The following is a 9760-nucleotide window of genomic DNA, read 5'->3' on the forward strand; positions in this document are numbered from 1 at the left end:
TTCTTACAGTTCCTAAGCCCATTTCCTCAAGGAGTGTTGAGCGGTAATAGAGGGGGCAGAAGAAGGGCAGACGTTTTGTGTGGCTTCTTACAGTAAATTCCAGCTCCTGCAAGTTTCAATGAGGAGGGTGTATTGAAGCGGGGTTCATCCCAAACAAAGCGTTTTGCTGCTTTTGACTGTGACTTTTTTTCTTAGCTGTTTTTTTTTAGGAATTTTCTCATAACTTGCTGTTTCTGATACCTGCCAGTAAGTCTGTATCCTCAGTGCTTGTAAGAAGTCCATCCTTTGAACCAATAGGTAACTTGAGCTTGTGTGAAGTACCTTTCCATCACAAGAACAATCCTCCCCCATTTAAAAATATAGGACATGTGCATCAAAAAGTACATATTCTATATATGTTGGTCCCTGACACATTTCTTTTTAGAAATGCAAGCACAATCATATTCTTGGAGAGAAGACAGCCTGCAGAGAAGTTTTATGAGTCTGGAAGGAACAGAGTGACCTTAGTTGCTCCCTCTTTGAATATTAATACTGTATGTAGGCTTAGCAGGTAAAGTGATATCTTTTAATTGGTCTCATTTAAATACAAGTACACAGTTTGAGTGGCACAGAACTCTTCATGCAGTAGAAGGCTTCTCAAGAACTTGCATGCACGAGGGAGATTGATTTGATATAAGCCCATATCTTTTATAGCTATTATTACTAAAATAAGAGCAGCAGTTCTCTATATCAGAAGATTAATGACTAAGGCTCAAAGCTACAAATTAACCTGGAAGCATGGCCCAATGAATACAGTGTCTTTCTTTTGAGTAGTCATAGGATTGTTTTGCAAAGTTTTCTTTTAATATTTTAAACCTTTAAATATTGCCTCAGCAACCTGTGTGCATGCAATACACTGCAAATGTTTATAACACACAATTTTTCAAACTTCTGGGAGATTAGACTCCACAAATGTAGTTGAGAATAAAACTAGAGGCAGGGTAGTGGAGAACTGACTATTATAAGCGTTCAAGATCTCAATATGACAACATGAGAAAGGAGGTCATTCTCTGAACCTCAAGGTAACATGAGGACTAGCAGTGCCCATGTATGGGAAACCTCTGCCAGTGCTGGCTTTGTAAATGCAACTGTTAACAATAAACATTTAGAGTATGAAAGGGATGTGGAATGCTCACCCAGTCTATAGGGCGCAAAATCATCTGAAGCTCCTGCTGTTTAATGATGGCGGGAGGTAGTACCATTATATGAATTTATGGAAGTAAGTAGAGACCTTCAGTCTTGCATGCCAGAATGCCTATGCCTTGCTGAGGTGTTGAAGCAAATTCATTGCTACTCACTGGTATGTAACCAAAGTTGTTCATGTTTAGGGTCTTTAGTGTTCATGTTTAGATATCCTTAGTGTCTTCTGCCTATAGCTAAATCAGACTTCAGGCTGCTATATTTTGTGTTTGTTTCTAATAATAGTAATTGTGTGCCATCAAGTCAATTGGATTTAGACCTTTTCATGGTTTCCCAGGTAGAGAGTACTCAGAAGTGGTTTTCCCTTCCCTTCTTCTGAGGGCACTTCTGGGACTGCAGTTTGCCCAAGGCTACACAGGCTGGCTCTTCTTCCAGGAGGCCCAGTGGGGAATTGAATTCTCAACTTCTGGCTCTGCAACCAGATACCGAACCCAATGAGCTGTCCAGCCAGCTAGTAGACATAAATTTTTGTTTTATTTTATTTTTCTTAATCTACATTTTCACCAACTCTATTGAAGTCATAATGGGGCAAGCTTACTGCTGAGGAAAACAGGTAACAACACCAAAAACAAATGTGGCGACCACCCATGTCACTCATGTCTCTCATATTCATGAGCTGCTGTGCATGAACCTATGAGAGGGCTGGAGAGGCGGTGTCAGCAGCCACGTGAGGCTTGGCTGGAGAAGGAGGAATCAGATAGGGGCTGGTTAGGGAGATAGGTAGAGAGAGTGGTAATGAGACTGTAAGGTGAGAAAAACTATGTACTGAGGGAACTGATGACGAAATGTTTGTGTACACTGAATAGCTGAAATACTTCTGTTATTTTTCATTCTGCTTCCCTTCAATAAATAAGTTCCGCTTTGTTCACATGACAACTCTTCAGACATACGTCATTTACATTGTGGATTGAAGTAATCCACTGGTGGCAGTGAAGAGAGAATGCGATGTGAGCCTTTGTTGGAGAATAGTAAACAGAGGGCACGGTGGTAACGCGACAACAAACTACACAGGAAAAGGAAAACCTTCACAACTGCGCTTAAAAATGTATTTTATCAAAAAGCAAAGGTACATGTAAAATACTGGAAGGAAAAATTGAACTTAAAATGATTTGCATGCAAGCAGCAGGATGCTGAAAACTACATATGTTCACTTATAAACACCCAGCCTGTTTTATATTCCAGGGGCTGTGAAACCACTACTACAAGCTTAACATATATTACCATTATTAAAAAGAATTCTTTTGTTATCTACATGTGGAATAGATTGCAGACATTGCTTTCAATATATGCATTTCTTTGGTAGCAATTCTGATAACATGCTGAAGGCTGCAGTTCATATGGCTAGTATATAGCTGCTTCTAACTGACAACGTAGAGCTAGTTATTTAAGGAACCTTATCCAGCTCCCACAAAGTTGGACAGACTGAAATACGTTGTGCTTTTCTTCTAAATACTGTCCACAGAAATGTAATCTCTCCCCCTGTTACTTGTAAAACAGTGGCAAGCCCAATCTCTGCTAACTTGACAAGAGGACTATTTTTATATTCTCCTGAAGACCTTGTCATTAATTGTCATATGCTGACCTTCTCAGTGTTTTACAAGGACCATTGCCACTTAATGAAGTTCAAGGTTTTACTGCTACTCCTGTTCCCTTCACCACCAGTTAGGCCCACAGGAGATGCTTTATAGTACCCATAGCTGTAAGGGAGAATGCACTGAGGAACAGTTGATGTGCAGAGCTTCTTGACTTTGCCCTGGAACTGTTCTGGAATAGCTTCTTAATGTATTTTATGCTTGTGTTTTATAACATTCCTTAGCAGTGATGGGCAAATAGGGTTAAGAAACCCAAGGGAGGATGCTGAAATAGGCTTTACATAAGGCCTAACTTTTTTTTAAAATTACCTGCCAGGTTTGCTGCTGTTTCTTCTTTTTTTAGAGTTGCCTGGCTATAAATACATTATAAAATTTGGTCATTTAGCATCTCCTTAAGCAGTGAATGCCATTCTAGGTCTGAGATGAGAAGTGGCAATGATGCCTGGTGCCCCTACTGTTTAACCTGAAGCCCTGTGAGAGATGAATATGCAGAGTACAAAGCAGTGCTATAGCTATGGAAGACTGAAGTCCCACCTGCAATCTGGTTTTTAGCAGATGCTGAGAAGTTGCAACAGCGAATGGGCAAAAGCCACCACAATCTAGCTATGAATTTTCATGAGGCATGGACAACTTGTAGCCCTCCAGATGCTAAATCACAGCTGGAACAGCAATTTGCAGTGTAAAACACACCTGTACACCATTTCATGAACATCATGGGTCCAGCTTAATGGGAGCTAGAGCCAGAGAACAAATTGCACTTAGGATCTTGAGCTCACACATATGTAACAGCAGCTTATACTATAAACACAATAACAGGCTCAGATATTCTCTGAGATAACTCAGAGAATGAGTAATAGTTTCAGTTTCCCTGGAGAGGGTGGGACACAAACCTCTTCCATTCTTCTCTGCCAGTTTCAGTAAAGGGAGGCTTCGCTTGGCTGTACAACCCCTTTCATCGCCCAGGTCTTTGTAACCTCTCTCCAATGGGAGAGGGGGGGGTTGTCATCCATGCAGCCCCATGCCTCTAAGAGCCATACACATTTGGACTTTGGAGAGCAGAAAATGGAAGAGAGAGGAAAAGCAAGGAACAGTGGAAGTATCAGGAAAGAAGGGATGATCTCAAAGACTCTGAGGCTCCTCACAAATGCCCAGTGTTGAAGGAGAAGCAAAGCAAAAAAAAGCAAAGTGTGCTGCTTACATACCGCCCCATAGCACTTAAAGCAGTCTCTGGATGGTTTACAAGTTAATTGTGCAGGCTACACATTTCCCCACCCCCACCCCCAGCGAGCTGGGTACTCATTTTACCGACCTTGGAAGGATGGAAGGTTGAGTCAACCTTGAGCCGTCTACCTGGGATTGAACCCCAGGTCGTGAGCACAGTTTTGGCTGCAGTGCAGCAGTTTAACCACTGCGCCACCTCCAAAATTGACTTCTCATATAATGCAGGAGATTTAAAATATTCCTGCTCCTGTCAAAACATGACATTCTAAACACATTAGTATGATGTTTAATCACAGCAGGCTAGAGGCTGACAATCATAACAGTTTCCACTGAGGTAATTGTGTTCATCTATTTCAGCAAATAGCAGCAAAAGCAAAACAAAAGATTCATGTGAGTCAGAATTCTCACTCCATGTCTTAAACCCTGTTGCTTAGTATAGTATATCACAACTAGACTAGCCCCACTGAACTCATGGAATGTACAGATGAGTTGACTGACCAAACCTCCTCCGATTCGGTGGGTTTACTCTAGTTGCAAATTACTGTGCTAAGCAACAGGATTTCAGCCAATGTATGCAAACTCTCTGATGTCTCTTGAAGACAGAGGACAAGGGCAGTCCAGGAAACAGACTCAGCAAGAACCCAGTGAGATATTAGCACCGGAGGGACCTCTAGACAATGTCTACTCGGGACGGCTTGCATGGATAAAAACACAAACAGTATATCTTATATAAAATAATCAAAAATACAGTTATAACAATTAGTTACATACAACACAATACCAAGATGGCATGACTCAGGGGGAAAAAAAGAAATCACTTAATTGATGAGGGAAGGCATGCTTGAATAGCCAAGTTTTTAACTGTCTTTTGAAGACATCCAGCGAGTGTGCCAGCCGAATTTCAGTTGGGAGAGTGTTCCACAGCCGAGGGGCCACCACCGAGAAGGCCCAGTTTCTTGTTTTTTCCTTCCGGACCTCCCTCGGCATCAGGTCCCTCAGCCGTCCCTGCTGGCTATATCGGGTGATTCGGGTAGATCTAGGTGGGAGAAGATGATCTGCCAAATATTGAGGTCCCAAACCATTTAGGGCTTTGTAAGCAATCATTAGCACTTTGAAGTCAATGCGGAAATGGATGGGCAACCAGTACAAGGCAGCCAGAGTGGGGGAGATATGCTGATATTTTCTCACCCCACTAAGAAGCCTGGCTGCCGCATTCTGAACCACCTAAAGTTTCTGCATCAACCTCAAAGGCAGCCCCACGTAGAGTGCATTACAATGGTCTAATCTCGAGATTACGAGTGTGTGGACTAGAGTAGTGAGGGCCCCCCCATCAAGATAGGGTTGCAGCTGGGCAATCCGCCATAGATGAAAATAGGCGGAATGGACCACGGACGCCACCTGGGTTTCCATGGTAAGCGCCGGGTCCAGATGTATCTCCAAGCTGCGGACCTCACTCTTTGCAGTAAGGGTTGTCCCGCCAAAAGAAAGGGAGTCACCTATACCGCTAATGGAAGGGCCACCCACCCTCAAGACCTCCGTCTTGTCCGGGTTCAGCCTCAACCCATTTGGAAAAGATGTACCACCCTTCAAAAGGATGATCTTTGGCTCTGGCAAAAAGCTATGCCATAGAGAATTATGGGCATTTATTTTTCTGAAAAATAAATATACTTTGGAAAGGCACAGCACTGACTAGGAAAAAAGACAGTAAAATGTTTTGCCTTGTAAATTACTTGCCTTAGGCCCAGTATTAGAGGATATTACCTTGCCTTCTTCACTCCATTTCTTACGGCTCAAGAATGATATGGTTCTGTGAAGTCCTGTTGACAGTATGAAGCTCTGCTGCCTCCGCCAGTTGTTCCAGAGCCAAGGCTGAGTTGTAGTTCGGTTGTGGCTCTCGTCTGTCCTGCAGTTGCTTTTTTGACTTTTCAACTGACCACGTAACAGTTCCACCTACCCTCTCAACATCAAGTGCCACTGCCCAAGTAGGAGAACTGTGCTGTTCAGAGTCCTGCAATTTAAAGCATTTTCCCATGACGTTTTGTTTAATCATTCTGCCTAGAAAAATTACTAGATTCCCCCCGCCCCAAAATGAGACAAGACTCCATCCAGAAAGCAAGATGGCAATGCCATCCCCATTTCTTGAATCTGTCTTTCGGTTTGTTGATTTGCTGTACTAGGAATAGCAGCAGCTAGTGTTCTAGCTACAATTGTCTTTTCAAAACAAGATGTCTTCAAACATTTTTCTTTTTCCTTCATCCATAACTATTTCTGGATAATTTAAGTTTTATTCTCTTAAAACATGGAGTTGCTGCTCTTTGGAACTTCCTATGAGCCTCATGGCGCAGGGGTTAACCCGCTGTACTGCAGCCAAAACTGCTCACGACCTGGGGTTCAATCCCAGGTAGCTGGCTCAAGGTTGACTCAGCCTTCTATCCTTCCGAGGTTGGCAAAATGAGTACCCAGCTTGCTGGGGGGGGGGGGGGAATGTGTAGCCTGCATCATTAACTTGTAAACCGTCCAGAGAGTGCTTGAAGTGCTATGGGATGGCATATAAGCAGCACACTTTGCTTTTGCTTTTTGCTACTGCTTCTGATGCAATGACAAACCTAGGCAGCATCTTAAAAAGCAGAGACATCACCTTGCCAAAAAAAGTCCGAAAAGTCAAACTATGCTTTTTCCTGTAGTGATGTACGGAAGTGACAGCTAGACCATAAAGAAAGCTGACCGCCGAAGAATTTATGCTTTTGAACTGTGGTGTTGGAGGAGGCTCTTGAGAGTCCCCTGGAATGCAAGGAGAACAAACCTATGCATTCTGAAGGAAATCAACCCTGAGTGCTCACTGGAAGGACAGATCCTGAAACTGAGGCTCCAGTACTTTGGCCATCTCATGAGAAGAGAAGACTTCCTGGAAAAGACCCTGATGTTGCGAAAGTGTGAAGGCAAGAGGAGAAGGGGCCGACAGAGGTTGGACAGCGTCATCGAAGCTACCAACATGAATTTGACCCAACTCCGGGAGGCAGTGGAAGACAGGAGGGCCTGGCGTGCTCTGGTCCATGGGATCACGAAGAGTCGGACATGACTAAATGACGAAACAACAACAACAACAGCTTCTGTTGCAGGTGTATTAGTTACTAAGTTTTTTTATTGCAACAGGTTCTGTTTTTCTAGCTGTAGTACTGAAATTTTACCTTATAGATAACCTCATGATGAATTTTACTTTTTAAATTATTATGCTATTGAAAAGAAATACGGGTTTAGAAATCCCCAAGAGTATTGTAATCCCATTTTGATTTAAATATATATATTTTAGATTGAACGTTTGCAGATTATAATCTATTTCTTCAGGTACATCCTCAGACATCATGTTAAACAGGTAATAATTGCAAATATGAGAATGACTTTTAAGACCAAACTGAAATGTTTGCCTAAGTATGGCAACCAAGCCCCAGCTTTGAACTGTAAAGACAGTCTCTACTTTCCTAGAGACCGTATGTGTCATCTTGTAATTTCATTAGTAGTACTATTATCTACTTCAAGGGAAGTAAATGCTTCTGTCCTATATATTACAGTGGTGCCTTGCAAGATGATTTTGATTCGTTCCGCGAAAATCGTCATCTTGTGAAAAAATCGTCTTGCGAGGTTCCCTATGCATCAGACTAAAAAAAAGTCTTGCAAAGCATCGGTCTAAAAAAAAAAAGTCTTGTGAAGCATCAATCTAAAAAAAAGTCTTGCGAAGCACGGTCAGAAAAAAGTCTTGTGAGGCACCATAGTGATTGCAAAAAACAATCGTCTTGCGGGTTTTTCATGCCACAAGGCAATCATCTAGCGAGGCACCACTGTATTTATCTCTTGGACTGCACGGATTACCTGAACCTGTTTTAATTGGGCTTCTGGCCAAGATATGGGACTGAGACTGCTTTGGTGGCTTTGGTAGATGACCAATGCTGGAGACTGGACAAGAGGACTGCAACTTTATTAGTTCTGTTAGGTGGTTCTCTAGATCATTGACCATGGTATCCTACTAGATCGCCTCACTAGGTTGGGTATCAGGGCTATCCTTCTACTCAAAATGTGGTATTGGGGGAGTACTGCTTCACACCATAGCCTTCGGCCAGTGGCATCCCTCAGGGCTCTACCTTAACCCCTATATTATTTAACATGAAGTAGCTGGGAGAAGTCATTCGGGAGCTTTAGATACTCAGTTCTACTATCCTTTGTCATCCATTATGGACTGGATGAGGATGAACAACTTGAAGTTAAGTCCTGAGGGGACAAAGGTCAGTTGACACTCTCATTCAGGAATTGGGATCCAACCTGCTCTGGAAAGGGTTGTGCTCCTCCTGACAGGTCAGGTTCATCATTTGGACTTACACTGTGATCTTGCCCTGTGCCTGGAATCCCAGGTGGCAGCAGTGATGAGGAGTGACTTTGTACAATTCTGCTGTCCTGAGTTGACTTGACTGAACCAAAGCCTCAGGTTCAGGATGCTTTGATGACTGCAGTGCACGCTGTGTGGAGCTGCTCTTTGAAAAAAGGTTCCGGCTCTTCAGTTGATGCAATAAGCAACATCTACACTGATAACTAGTGCACAGTATTGCAGACTTATGACCCTGTTACCGAAAGATTTCCATTGGCTGCCAATTACTTCACTGACCCAATTCAAGGTGTTGGTTTTAATATTTAAGGCCTTGAATGGGGCCTGGCTGTCTGAGGAACAATCTGTCTCACCAAGAACCTGGATGGATGTTAAGATCTTCGGGAGAGGCCTTTTAAAAGAATACCGACAGTGGTAGAGACCTGTCTTAGCCAGGGCTTTCTTCTATGTGGCTCCTAGACAGTCGGATGTGCTCCTTTCTCAATGGAGATCAGTTTCCCTTGTCATGGTTTTTAAGAAGGTTGTAAAAATACACTTTTTCAAACTGCATATAATGTTACTGTATTGTTTTTATCTGTGCATTTAGTGGATATCTAATGGTTGTTAACAGGGAGGTTAATTTTATTTACTTTTAATGATTTTAATGGCATTTTATGAAGATTGTAAGCCCCTTTGCTATTTCACAGTGGAAAAGTAGATTACAAATGCAATTTCTAAAAGTTTATTATTCAGTAAAATGATTGATTTATTGTGTTTCTGCCCACCAGGTCTCACAAGGTAAAGGCATTAATTTAAAAGCAGTCTTTAAAACATTTTAAGATTCATGTTGTTTGTTTGTTTTATCTGCCACTTTTCTCCCAATAAGGGGCCTTTAGAAACCAAAGGATAGACAGATGGAGTGAGTATGGTTTCATGAGAAGAATTCCACAAGTGCTTCAAAAGAAGTGGGTGTAGTATCCCGGGGTGGAACAGAAATTAGGACCTTCGCTGAAGACCACAAATTCTAGTAAGGAGTTGGTCTTTCACATATTCTGGCCCCCTGTCATTCTAGTAACGGTCTTGGAGTGGAGGGCAAGTGCATGTCTTATTGTTGGGATCCATCCCTGAAGGCCTCCTTCACCCAATTTCGAAATGCTACCATATTTTCTAAGATTTATAGGTGATGAGGTACATCCCCTGCTAATGATGACCTCTGATCACACAGGATACATGAGAAGCAGAATGACATTCTTAAGCTTCATGCCACTTGACTCTATTGCTAAATAAGGTCTTGGAGTAAGGAGAGTGAGCATTTAAAGAAGGCTACTAGATCTGCTTGGAATAGTAATCTGTT

Source organism: Pogona vitticeps, chromosome 1 (genome assembly GCF_051106095.1).
Source record: "Pogona vitticeps strain Pit_001003342236 chromosome 1, PviZW2.1, whole genome shotgun sequence".
Lineage (NCBI taxonomy): Eukaryota > Metazoa > Chordata > Lepidosauria > Squamata > Agamidae > Pogona > Pogona vitticeps.